Source organism: Chelonoidis abingdonii, chromosome 10 (assembly GCF_003597395.2).
Source record: "Chelonoidis abingdonii isolate Lonesome George chromosome 10, CheloAbing_2.0, whole genome shotgun sequence".
NCBI classification, from domain to species: Eukaryota; Metazoa; Chordata; order Testudines; family Testudinidae; genus Chelonoidis; species Chelonoidis abingdonii.
The window spans coordinates 57,055,133-57,067,132 of NC_133778.1; the positions used below are offsets into that span (position 1 = coordinate 57,055,133).

General features: G+C 38.8%; 1 long non-coding RNA gene across 2 annotated transcripts in view; it reads right to left on the minus strand.

The window, feature by feature from the left end:
• Positions 1-12,000, minus strand: part of LOC116821368 (uncharacterized) — a 68,477-nt gene that overhangs the window by 23,387 nt on the left and 33,090 nt on the right. The gene's annotated exons all lie outside the window — the stretch shown is intronic.

Sequence of the window (12,000 nt, forward strand, 5' to 3'; positions counted from 1 at the left end):
GGGGGAGGAACTTGTTTTCCCGTTTGAGATAGGAGACCCAGGGGTTCTGGGTCTTGGGGGGGTCCCCCAGGGATGATTTTGGGGGGCTTCAGTGTACCAGGCACTGATTCCTGGTTGGTGGCAGCAAGATCAGAACCAAGCTGGGTATAAGCTTGGGGGGGAGTTTCATGTTAAGCCCCCAAATTTTGGATGCTAAGGTCCAGATTTGGGACAGAGGCTTTATCACAAGGTTAGATAAATGTCTATCAGGGATGGTCTAGACAGTATTTGGGCCTGCCATGAGGGCAGGGGACTGGACTCGATGACCTCTTGAGGTCCCTTCCAGTCCTAGATTCTATGATTCTATGAATCCCTGTGTGTGACTCAGCTGGGGAGCTTGAATGGCCCATACAGCCCAAGAGAGGAACCTCCTGGCTGATAGCTCAAGAATGGATTTGCCATCTTAGAAGGATGTAAGGGGACCATTAGAGCTCAAATAAACAAACAGACCCTGGCTAACAGAAGTAGCAGAAAGCAGCAATACACGGTGTCTTTCTAAGATACATTCTGATATCTCTTTCTCCCTCTGCAGCAGCTCAGGAGGGATTATTTTAGGCCTCATTCTACTGTGACTTCAGTGTTGCAGTGTACATAACAAGATTAAAGGGGACCCACAGGATGTAGTTCATTGTACACATTTCCCCACCATGGAATAGACAGAGCCTCTTTTGCAACAGGCCTGACCCTTTGGTGGTGTGAACCTGGGTTATGGGGCTTAAACAGGCTGAAACACATATATGGTTTTAAAGGGCTAACAGGATTTGGGCTATGTATTTAAAAATGATTTTTTTAAAACTTGTATTTAGCATTAGTTGCCTCTCAATGTTTCTGTGTCTCCATTCCTCAGTGGGCCCAATCCAGGATATCCTTACAGACATGAGTGACTTACTTACATGAGGATTCCCACTGAACTGTATGCCACTCATGTGCAGAAGGCTAGAGCAGGATTAGCCTAGTGACTGAAATTTGTCTCTTTCTAAGGGACAGCTGCCATTTTAATGATACAGCAAAGACGGTGAACTTCATCTCAGGAAGCAGAATGGGACATATGTTTCCACTAGAAGCTGCTGAAAATCAGACTTGCTTCAAAGTTATTTTGAGGTAAATTCTCGATGTAAAAAATAACCATTTTAGTCAGTTTAACAGATAATTTAACCAGTTGTTACATGATATCGATACATATAAATATGTCTGCATTTAAACTGATTTACCTTTAAAATGCCCAGTTTTCAATGGTTCTTAATGGAACCTGACTTTCCTCTGCCCTAATCTGCCTCAGGAGATTGTCCAAGTGACAGCTTCCTGTCAGAGTATTACTCTTTAAAAATCATTTTTAGTGACTTTCTCCCCTTCATAATTAAATGTAGACATTTGAATAGCTTTCATAATTACACTGCAGTTTTCCTTTAAGACATATACAAAAATTCCTCCTCTCCCAGCCTTTGGCACATTCAGAGTTACTGTTCCCACTCACAGCTGTCACAACCATGCAAACTTAATAAATTCCACCTGTGCATGACTTACTTAGCTAACCTACATCCACAGAGATATGCGCATCCTATTCAGATGAGAAAGGACGATAACATAGTAAAGCTTCAAAACAATAGCTTACATGTTAAAATTCTGTATAATATAGCAAGAGGCTTACCCTCACCCCAGTGAATCCAGCCTCTGAAGAGGAGTTCTCTTTCACAGTCCTTTACTTCTGGAAATCCATATTTTTTCCTTCAAAAGCAGTTTTAAAATGGAGAGATCTGCCAACTGGGGTGGGGCAGGGGGAAACAAAGTCTTCCAAAAACATAAAGGCAATTTTTTACTAGCAACAATCAAATGGGCAATTCTTGGGGTGTACTGGTGTCAGGTACGTCTACACTGCAATAAAAAGGTACGTCTTTGTATTACACTGCAATGAAAAAGTACGTCTACATGCTACACAGTAGCACCAAGTCTCAGAGCCCAGGTTAACTGACTCAGGCTCACTGGATTTGGGTTGTGAGGCTAAAAACTGCAGTGCAGACATTTGAGCTCAGGCAGGAATCCAGACTCTGAGACCCACCCCGTCTCGTGAGGGTTCAGAGCCTGGAACTCCAGCCTGAGCCTGAATGTCTACACTTCAATTTTTAGCCCAAGCCCAAGTCAGCTAACCCAGGCCAGCCACAGCCAGGCTATGCATCTTTTATTGCAGTGTAGATGTACCCAGTCAGGAGATTTCAACCCCAAAACGTGAAAGGACAGATTCTGATCCCAAGTACAACCATGTACATTTCCAATAACTCTATTGACATTCAAAGGAGCCGTTGCAGATTTACATCAGTAGGAGAAAGAGCAGGATCTGGCCCTAAATAATATAGTAGAGACAAATCTGGCATGTATGTAAGGTTATAACAAATGACAAGGTGCTGAGCAAGGTGAAGAGCACCCTTTACTCTTGTTGGTTTCTCTGAAAGCAGAGGGAACTTAGCACCTTTGGAAAGGGCTCATCATCTTGTAGAATCAGGCACTGTATGAGCAGTAATCATGTCCAGTGTTAAACAAACACTCCCAGATGCCAGGTAAAATGCACATCATACTGCATCAGCCCTCCATAGAGGCAGTAAAACAAAGTATGCTTCACTTTGAATTAGAAAGAGAAAGCACTGAAGCCTACAAGCAATAGTAAAATGCAGGATACATCATTTTACTAGGTGCTGCCTTACAAGACTTTCATGGACCAAATGCTGCCCTGGCTTATACCCCATGCAATTCCAGGGAAGTCAACATGTTCCGTGCTCTCCTGCCACAACAAGGAGAGAAGCCTAACATGATAGAACTGGGCCTCTATATAGGCAATTGGAAGCCAGGCATGTTGCAAGGTTTATCTGTTTTCCCAGGTTTGGGGGTAGTCAGGGATCTAGACAGGGTTTTGAAGAAGTTTATTTTGGTATGTCAGGGAGCTCTTTCAGTGGTCAGTTTCTCTTGTTGGGCCAGATCCCTACCTGGTGTCAATTAATGTATCTCCAGCTAAGGAACATTGCCTAAGAGTCCTGAATAGACCTTTTGATGGGTTTGAAAAAAATAATACAATAAACTCAGCACAGGTTTGGGCCTCGTGTCAGAAAAGCAAGCTTTGAAATACTATATAGCTATGGAGGGAAAAACAGGCTTAGCTCTGTTGCTTTCTTCACAGTGTATGTGCCTCAGGATAGAGCTTTGGCCTAACCAAAAAAAGGGCCATGAGAAAGCAGTGTTTGCTTACTGTGTCAGCTACCCCTTTCTTTGCAGCCACATCAGGATGAACCCTAGAATGGTTGTCAAATCTAGAATCTATAGGACAAAAATATCCTGATTTCATCTACTTTGTCCCAGGCTACGTCTTCACTACCCGCCGTATTGGCGGGTAGCAATCGATTGCTCGGGGATCGATATATCACATCTCATCTAGATGTGATATATCGATCCCCGAACACACTTCTATCGATTCCGGAACTCCACCAACCCGGAGTTGCGGAGTTGACATGGGGAGCCGCGGACATCAATCCCGCGCCATGAGGATGGTGAGTAATTCGATCTTAGATACTTTGACTTCAGCTACAGTTGCATATCTGAGATCGATTTTCCCCCATAATGTAGACCAGCCCCCAGAAGGCCTGATCATGTTGGGGTTGCGTTCCTTTCACAGTGTGCTGATCAGTGGGAGATGAGGGCATTCAGTAGCTTGCCTCACCAGATCTGGTCCATAAGTTTCAATGTAAAACATAGACTTTTTTGTAGACCAAATCCTGCTTACAATCTGCACCTTGTCTTGCTTTATGTAAAAAAAGAAAAAAAGAATCACACAGCAAGTGATACATGCAACCATATCACAGAGGTATAGTATATAGCAAATATGGCTTTAGAATGCCATCTATTATTGCATATTAATAAAATTAAACTCCATTATATTCTCAATTTCCACTTGGAAAATGGATGTCATAAGAGCATCTATAAATTATTCACATCTTTGCTAAATGAAGGACCATCAAAAAATTGTCACATGCAATCCATACTCCATATAACTTGTGACACAATTGTCAGTGTAACTAATATTTTTAATACTCTCTGGTTACTTCTTAATTACAAGAGCTCAAATATTTTATGGCACTTATTTGAAACTAAAAAGATGATTTGGCTTGTAACTTTGTACACTTCATGGGCCTGATCCTGCATTCCTTGAAAGCCCAAGACTCCAAGCATATGATCTTGAAATGGACCAATGGGTAGCTTTGGATGTAGAAGAAATTGAAATATAGAGCCCCTCCACCCATACTGGTTAATCTCCCTATCTAAAAAAAAGTACTAAAACCGTGCCTTTAATGTGTCACTTGCTATTTTAAACAATTTATCAAAATGTTTACCTATTTGAATTTTTGTTCTTGAATACAAGGGAATAAAAGAAGGCATTTTAAACATTGTGCATTGTTTCAACTTTGAGGATAATTCACAGATTTTTCAAAAATGACAATTTCTTTTTTATTCAGCTGCTTGAACATTAAGTCCGAGCACTCTTCAGACTGCAAATACAGCAATTATATCAAGTAATGCTTTGACACTGTTACCACAGGCAAGTGACCAAAGTGCATCAGCAGTCAAAATATCTAAGCAAGTTAACAAGCTCCTTTTACTCTCTACAGAGCAGGAGAAGAAAGGGAATCCAGCCCCTGAGAAATGTTAAAATGAAGGAGAAAGAAAGGCTGCTGGTGTTTGTTAAAGAAAATGGTGTCACTGTCTTGGTCTGATCAAGGTGTAATATCTGAAGCCCTGACAGATGTCCACGGCTATATTTGACAGGGAGGGTTTTTTACAGTTCAGATCTGTTTTCTGTTATTGACTAATGAATGACTGCAGTCCACCAACATTTCTGTTCAAACTACACCTTGCTCTCTCGGTACTCTTTTTCTTCTGCCTTTGCCCCTGTTTTTCTTTTCAGCTCCATTTTGCAAAATACTCCCACATGTACCATACAAAAGACATCTAAACTCATTAAGTAAATTCCCAAAGAACAATTAACAAATCATTTTGCTTCAGCCAGAGATATCAAATTTAATTAGGTGATCAGTGTTGATGGGGTGCAAAAACAAAAGCTATCTCCTGTCTAGAAAGGTTCAGGTCCCATATAGGCCCCATTCTTCTCTCTATGGGACAGACAATAATTGAGCATTTTTAAAAAAAAAAAAAAAAAGAACCTAGGGATGAAAAGAGGAGACTGTGTTGCAGACAAAAGCTTTCAACTAAGATTTGTTTTCCTTTCTCACCAGGTGACTTAAAGAAAAAAGTCATATCAGCTATAAAGAAACAGCTTTAACCTATGCTGAGATCACAGTGACACAGAATATAAAGCAGCTCTAACAAGCATAATTTTTGCAAGTGATTAATCAAAATGTATTTAGCGAGTCATATTCAATGATTATCAACAGATCTGCTTAAAACAATAACCTTTTTGCAATAACAACAGTTTTGTTCATTCTATTGCAAGCCGGCTTTGATGCCTGAAATAAAACGTCTTGAGTTGTACTCTGGCACAGGGTTCAAAAGACTAGAGGTTTTAGCATGATGGATTATCTGATCAAGAGGATACTAGTATTGGGTATATACTACTATGTCACATGCAACATGGCAGGCTAAGGTACTGCAATGGGTCAAAGGTTTGTTTTGTCTCTTTTTTTAACTTGGAGTTAGTATTATTTCTAAGCCTGATCAATTATCATTTTAAAGCAGTATTATCTCTATAGTAGAAATCCCTACCATAATACTTGGTATTTGATATGGATTTTTCAAAGCACTTGCACAGATTCTGTAATGCCCATACTCCTAAATAAAAGAGCTATATCATTTTTTAAAATACCCTTTAAATTAAGAAGCTTAAGAAGCACTAACAGTTGATGTATCATTTTTTGTACAGTACAATGCTTTTGTGGCACCAGCTACTCCACATGCTGAAAACTTAGCCTTCTCTCTGTCTCTCCATCTCTCTTGCATTTCAATAATACCAATATAAGAAAAGCAAACCCAAAGTTAGTTTCTGCATGTGAGTCTTTAGATCTCTATAGATTCCCAGCATATATCTTTCTAATTTAAGGCTCATAAAAAGCAGGGACCAATTAATACTATGAAACAAACTTTTGATGTGATGTTTTATGAAATAAATAAGAAGCTCCAAATGATAATAAAACTAGTCAGCTGATTCAGAGTGAAAGCTCAACAACTGAACCTAAAACCTACTTTTTTATCATTATACTAATTATTCAAAAAGCCATGTGTCTGAAGGCTGCCATAAGCTTCATTTTTAAGACTATCATAGATATTTAATTTTTTGAAAATGTTTGACTATATTTTATGTCTTTGAAATCCAAGTATTACAATACAGCACAGAAAGAGTATCAAGGTACTTTTTTAGTCCTGAAAGTCAACAAAAAATTATTTGGAAGTATTTTACACTTATTTTATGTGAATCCCTGACAGTTAATTTGGTGTGAAAAACTGCAACAGTAGAAAACAGATGTTAAGGGGCAAGCATATAGTTAAGGTCAAAACAAACATAAAACTCGGCTTCCATTTCCAAGGAGAAAAAGATTTGTCCAGCAACAGGTTTTATGCTAAACCTGCTTTTTTATTGTTCTGCTTGTGATATCTGTAGACTACACAATGCAATACTGTCTGCCATAGTGCAATACCTCTCAGCACTAGTAATTTAAGACTTTCTTCTCTGTAATACACTAAACCATCATAACCTGTCTCTTCCTATTTAGTTTAACCTACAACCACCACATACTGATTTGGCTGTGTGTGGCTTTCTCTATTGCCATTTATTACTCTGCTCGACTCCTGAAATTCTGTTTGCAATTTAAGGCCACAAATTAGAAGCGTAAGTCATCTGTTTCCTATAATCCCCGTCAGGACTGGAATCGCATTTGGAGCTCAGCACCAAGCCTGGTCCTAGGCCTTTACAGTCTCTCTGATTGGCTAAAGAGTCTAAAAGCTAGACTCCGAATAAATAAAACACTGTAGTGCAGGGGTTTAGAGACGGATGGAAAGAAGAAGTCATTCAACTATGCAGGATAAATATATATGATTTTTACCACCATATTCTTTTTAAGGTTAGATAACACTGATGTCAAAATTCCAAGCATTTGAATGGTAATTACTGTTGTTTTAAGCTATTGTACATTGATAGTCATTGCTTACTTATTAAATATAAATCTTTTACAACTTCTGCCACCTTCATCATACAGCACATTTTCTTAGCATTGGTACTGTCTTTTGCAATTCTAATTAGCTGTTTCCCCCCCTAACATGGCAGTCACTATATGAAACTAAAAATCTAAGGAGGCTCACTCCACTTTTCTCTTTTCTCTGTAATTATTCTAATAAATCTGTGCATTTATTCCTTTGATGCCAGCAGATAATGTGTTTAGGTATGTAGATGAGAAATCTTAAAAGATGGTCATTCTTTTTCTCCTGACAACGAAACCTTAGTTAAACAAACAAAAAAAAATCTTTCATGCAAACATTTGTGGGTATTCCTGCAATTTGAATATTATTTCCCTGCTGCCTTTAAGCCATTTCAATAGCAGCAGCCAACTAGCTCTGCTATGGTTGAGACTCTGTCAACATCTCTTATTTTACATCATTTTCAACTTTCTTCTTATGGCATTGTGTGCATGACAACATATCATGTTACAATCTCAAAAGAGCAAGAAAAAGCATCTACAAGGACACCAGTACAGAAGAGCAGTATATGGAGAAAAATCTCTCGTAGCTCACAGAATAATTGGAAAGTGCTGCTCTGCTTCAGGAAAAAAAAAAATAAACACAAAGAAACAAAGAAAGAAAGAATTAAATACCATTAATAAACATACAACAAAGTGACTCATGTTTCCTAATAGATCTTGCTATATCTGGGCTTGGAACTAAATAGATCAATATAGATCCTGAATGATGTGTTCTATTTATAAAGAAAACCAAGCTCTAAATTTTATAGTGTACAACAGAACAGGAAAAAAATGATCCAGCCTGAATTACAGCAAAGCCATTTTTCAGAGATTTGGGCAAAGCAATAAAAATGTTATAATTTTTGTTTAAATTAAAGGAGTCCTAAAAAAAGAATATTCCACTGCTCCTTGTGCTTCTGTAACTTAAAAATTGGCTACTTTTAAGTGCAATTGGCAGGCTGTTAGTCTATAGTGTGGACTAGGATATTTGGAAATAAAAAAAATTGGCCTAGATATAATATTTTAAAAGGAGTTACTGTTCATGCAATTTCCTAAGGATTTTTTTTATTATTATCCATTCAGTATTACAGATTTGTATACACACACAAAAATACATATTATGGGTCCATAATACACAAATGCAAACTATTGTCAAGACGCATTCACAATATATACTGTGATGACTCCTGAGCAAAAAAACCTCTCTCATGATAATGAATGCCCATTACTATAAATAAGCACACTGTAGGAATAACTCATTGCACACAAAAGCATACCCAGACCATTTGGTTTCTTCCAGAGCTCAGACACCAGTGCTACTATTAAAGAGCTGCACACTGGAAGAGCGACTGGAGTATTGCCATGTAAATGAGCAGCATGCTAAGGAGCAGATGTTGCTCTTGGGAAGAAAAAAGGTTTTGCACCAAAATGTTGGTGGACCTCTCTGTGCTGTTGTGACAATTGAACTTCCTAACTTCTGCCCTTTGGATTTGTGTTTCTGGATCTGGTAAATGGGTCAGCTATTGGAGGTGCATGCAGATCATCTCTTAAGAAATATATAGAAATATACAGTCTGTGTTCCACTGATATTTTAGTCCTGTATCTAGAGCTTCTAAACTTAAAAAATGTGTCTTCATTTAAGACTCCTTGCTGAAGATCCAAACACCTTCATGTTTGCATAATAATTTTCAGACCTGAAAATATATCAGCTATCCTCCCAAGTATAAAAGGAATTGTTGAGTGCCAGGTTCCAAACAGATAGACACATGGTGTGAAGTCAAACTGTCCACTGCTTTAAACTGAACCAAATTCAGCAACTTAACCTCAAGGCTGGAGTCTGTCCCAATTACCCTGCATGCTAGGCCATGGCACAAGCTAGTTGATAAATTAATTTAAAAAATCACTTTTCACCTGCAACTCATTCCACCAACATGCCCAACATATCTCAATATGCTACAACTCAGCTTCACAATTCTGATAAGCCATTTCCATTCTGTTACGCTTATCACATGATGATATGCAACAATTAAAGGAAAACTTTACTTATTGTGTTTGTCCTACACTTCTGAAGTTTTAAAAAATGATGCCAAATGATTTGCCATATGCACAATGTAACCATATTTTAAACATAGTGGATCATATAAACTGTATCCCAAAATGCTTTACATATTTAAATAGATGACAGCAGTCTACAGTGTAAATTACAGAAAACAGTGGTATAAAGATAATGAATTTTGAATGAATAAAGCATTCTATCCCAAAAATTATACAAATAGTTAGCACTGAATATAGGACTTTATAAATGTTAGCTAATTAAACATCACGACATCCCTATGATTTAGGTAATTAGCACTATCCCCCATTTCACAGATGGAGAAATTGACACAAAGAGGTTAAGCGCCTTTCCTAAGACCACCTAATGAGCTAACAGCAGTATCAGATTTAGGACTCAGTAATTCAAGGTCCCCAGTCCTACGCTTAGTCAACTAGACTCTGTTGCCTCAAGATGAAGGCTTATGAGAAAGAAAATAAAAAGCATGTGCATTGTAGAAAAGAAGCTTCCATGTGAGCTTTTTAAAAGAGTTGGAGAGTCAATGAGATGGAAACTGCAGTGCACACAAAGAGGGGTGAGACAAGATAGAAGGAATGGAAGAATGTGGCAGGAATAAAGCAAAGGAAAGAAAATATGGTCTTGTATTTAAAGCACTAACCTAAGATAGTAGAACCCTGGGTCCATGTCCTGGCTCTGTACCTAGCACAATGAGGCCCCAGCCTTGGTTGGGGCTTATAGTTGCTATCATAATACAAATAACAACAGAGACAAGCTCCATAGACACTAAAATTAGTAGGAAGTACGTGGAGGCACCTAAGCACAAGAGCAATTTTGTTCTGTTTCTTGGACCGTGTAGAAAGGTGGGCTCAGTATTCTGGAGTCAGGGCTTTGATTTCAATTAGATTACACCGGTGTAACTGGGAAGAGAATTTGGCCCTATATCTATGTAGGTGAAAAGTCTTGTAAAATTGCAATCCCTTCACTGGTTTGTGAACTCAAAATCCTACAGGAAGTGTCACAAATCCACACCATGTTCCTGAGTGTTAAAGTTTGCCTATGGATCTCCAAGTTATTTGACAGATGTGTAAATTCACATGTAGCCAAAAAATTCCCTAATGATAGCACAGCTGTGCATGCTGAAGAGTGCAAGTTACTTCAGCTAATGTCGACATTAAGTTATGGTTAATTTTTTCCTACAAATTCACCTTTTGTCTGCAGGTGTAATATAGCCTGAGGCCATTTGGGGCTGATTTCACTCTGCTTTGGTCAAACCAAGCCCTCTTTTGTACATTTCAGACTCAAATGCAAAAAAGTCTGAGGAGCTGATCGTTTCAGTGAGTAGGATGAGTGCACAACTGGAGATCCTCAGTTATATAAAGACTTTCTTAAATCCCAAATGTGGGCAGATGCCCAGAACAGGTTTCATGGGGCTATGACACTTTGCCTCAATACTTCCTAATGTGCTTTTAAAACAGGAATAGGGTTTACACTGGAGAGATGTGCATCAAGGATAAAATGTTTACCCTGTTAAAGCTCACCAGCTCGTCACATAAACCTGGCATTGTTTGGGAAAAGCTAGATAGTCAGATGCATAGTGGTTTGGTGGCATTACCCCTTAATGGTTCCAAAGGATTTATTACTGTATGCTACAAATATATGTTGAACGTAATGTGCTACTTTGCGATACACCAAATTGAAGATGTGTTGGACTATTGTGTGTATGTGAATTTCAAGCTGAAAACAGTTTGTTCCTCCAGGTATATTCTTATTCTTGTCTTTTTATGGAAAAGCTTGTTGCTGAGTAGGTGAAGCACACAGTAATTTGTTCTCTAAACCAAGCAAAAGGGAACCTAATAAGGTTTCAGTCAGCAACAGTCACTCTCTTATACCAACTTCCATCAGACAAAATTATTAACCTTACATTAATCATTGGCTATAGTCATAACAGAGTCATGTAATAGATGAAAGATTACAGATTTGTAACTTTACAGTAGGAAAACGTTGGTGAGAAAAATTAATGCTAATTTCAATGAACTTTCAATGGATTCTTATGCCAAATCAAAAGCGTGGATGTTTTGTTCCAATGAATCTGCACATTGTACAGCTCAGCAATCGCATCAAAATGTGTCAGAAAGTGCTATACTGTGTGGAGGAAGAAGGGAAGATATGGTAATGGTAAAAGCATTGAACTGGAAATCAGCAGCCTTTCCCTCAGGAAGTCACTTACTCTTGCTGTGCTGCCTTTACCTCATATGTAAATGGGGGTAATAATACTTACCAACCTCACCCAGGCTCTGTGAGGCTCAAAATCATTCATGCTTATTAAATTTTCACATGCTTGGGTAGTTTTTCCACAGAAGATGGATGGGGCAGGTAGTGCTGAGTCCACAGCATCATTCTCCCTTCTATCATTCCAGAAGAGCCCCTCTGTGGGACTTCTCGGACTGGGGCTCCAGGGTTTGTGGGGTTTATGGAAGGCTAGTGCGAAGCTACTGTGCAGAGCATTCTCCTCTCTAATGAGAGAAGATATGCCAACCAATAGCCTTAACTTGGGCTCTGCACCATCCTCAGATGGGTGGAGGTCTGCAGACACAAGGTGCCTGGCCAACTGAGCTTGCACAGGCCATGCAAATCATTGCCTGTTTTGCTGCCTTGCTGGCAAATGACCATCTGTGAAGGAAG